The sequence below is a fragment of the Aplysia californica genome, unplaced genomic scaffold (assembly GCF_000002075.1).
Source record: "Aplysia californica isolate F4 #8 unplaced genomic scaffold, AplCal3.0 scaffold00388, whole genome shotgun sequence".
NCBI lineage: Eukaryota > Metazoa > Mollusca > Gastropoda > Aplysiida > Aplysiidae > Aplysia > Aplysia californica.
This window is the reverse complement of record NW_004797658.1, coordinates 447,371-448,712: the sequence shown is the minus strand read 5'-3', so window position 1 is coordinate 448,712 and position 1,342 is coordinate 447,371. Positions and strand designations below refer to the sequence as shown.

Below are 1,342 nucleotides of genomic sequence, written 5' to 3'. Positions count from 1 at the left end.
ACTCACACACACACGCACACATACACACACGAACACACTCGCAAACAGGTATATACAGGAATACACATACACTGAAACACACGCACGCACGCACACGCACACACACACACACACACACACACACACACACACACACACACACAATACAATAAACAATATATGTATGCTTTTATGTGTGTGTGTGTGTACATAATACGTTCACCATATATATTAGAATCTGTATTGATGTATGTGGATATTTTGTGTGTAAAATTATTGTATGACTTTATGTGTCGTTTTGTGAGGTCTGCATGCATGTATGTGTGTGTTTTTGAGTGTGTGTTTGTGTGTATGTGTGTATGTGTTTTTGAGTGTGTTTACACGTAGCTGTCTCTTTGTACTTTGTGCCTGCATGTGCATTGGCCTGCGTGTGTCTGCGTGTCTGCGTGTGTCTGTCTGAGTGTAAATGTTGCGTCTGTCTGTGTGCATGTCTGTTTTTCTGTCTGGGTGTGTTTTTGTGAGTGCGTGTGAGTGTGCATGTGTCTATGCGTGCGTGTGTGTGCATGCGTGTGTCTATATGTGCATGTGTGAATGTGTATCTTTGCGCGCACGTATGTGTATGTGTGTGTGTGTGTGTGTGTGTGTGTGTGTGTGTGTGTGTGTGTGTGTGTGTGTGTGTGTGTGTCTGTCTGATTGTATGTCTGTACAGCATCTACCTTGCTTAGTCGTAACCAGCTACAGTTGAGAGCATCCATCGGTTTGAGCTTGTTACGCGCATCGGAATTGCTGCTTTCACTGGGGACATGGATTGTGGCTACATGCAGTTGTCACTTACACAGGATTGTCGCTACATTTAATCGTCATTATAAGAAGATGTAGCTACATCTAGTTATCATTTTCACAAGGTAGTAGCAACATAAATGTGTCATTGTTACAAAATTGTGGCTTCATGAACTGTTAGTGAAGAAGATTAGAAATACCACAAGAGAATAACGGGAAATATAAAAAATAGAAGGGTGAGAGATAAGGAAGATAAATGTTTGATAAGAAAGAAGGGGCAAACCACACCACAGCACCCACCAACCGCCCACTCATTATTAGAGATTGTGGCTACAAGAAGGGGGTTGGGTTTTTAGGTTGTTTTTCTTCAGAACAAGCCCGTACGCCGGTGTGAAGTTTGAGTTTAAAAAGTGAAGATATTATATATTATGATGCAAAAACGACAGAGCCTGGTATCTAGGTATGTAAGTAAATTATGTTCATGAGACTGCTTCTGATTCTGAATCTTAGGAAAGTGTAGATGGTTGACTGTGCTAGTCATTGGCGGGTAAAAACAATGAACCCAATAGACGAGGAGAGAGAG

General features: G+C 41.6%; 1 protein-coding gene across 1 annotated transcript in view; it reads right to left on the bottom strand.

Moving 5' to 3' along the window:
* Positions 1-685: 685 nt before the first annotated feature.
* LOC101861673 overlaps positions 686-1,342 on the bottom strand; it is a gene marked incomplete in the record, with an annotated part of 19,930 nt that continues 19,273 nt past the window's right edge. Inside the window, 1 exon segment of the mRNA XM_005103745.3 lies at positions 686-774.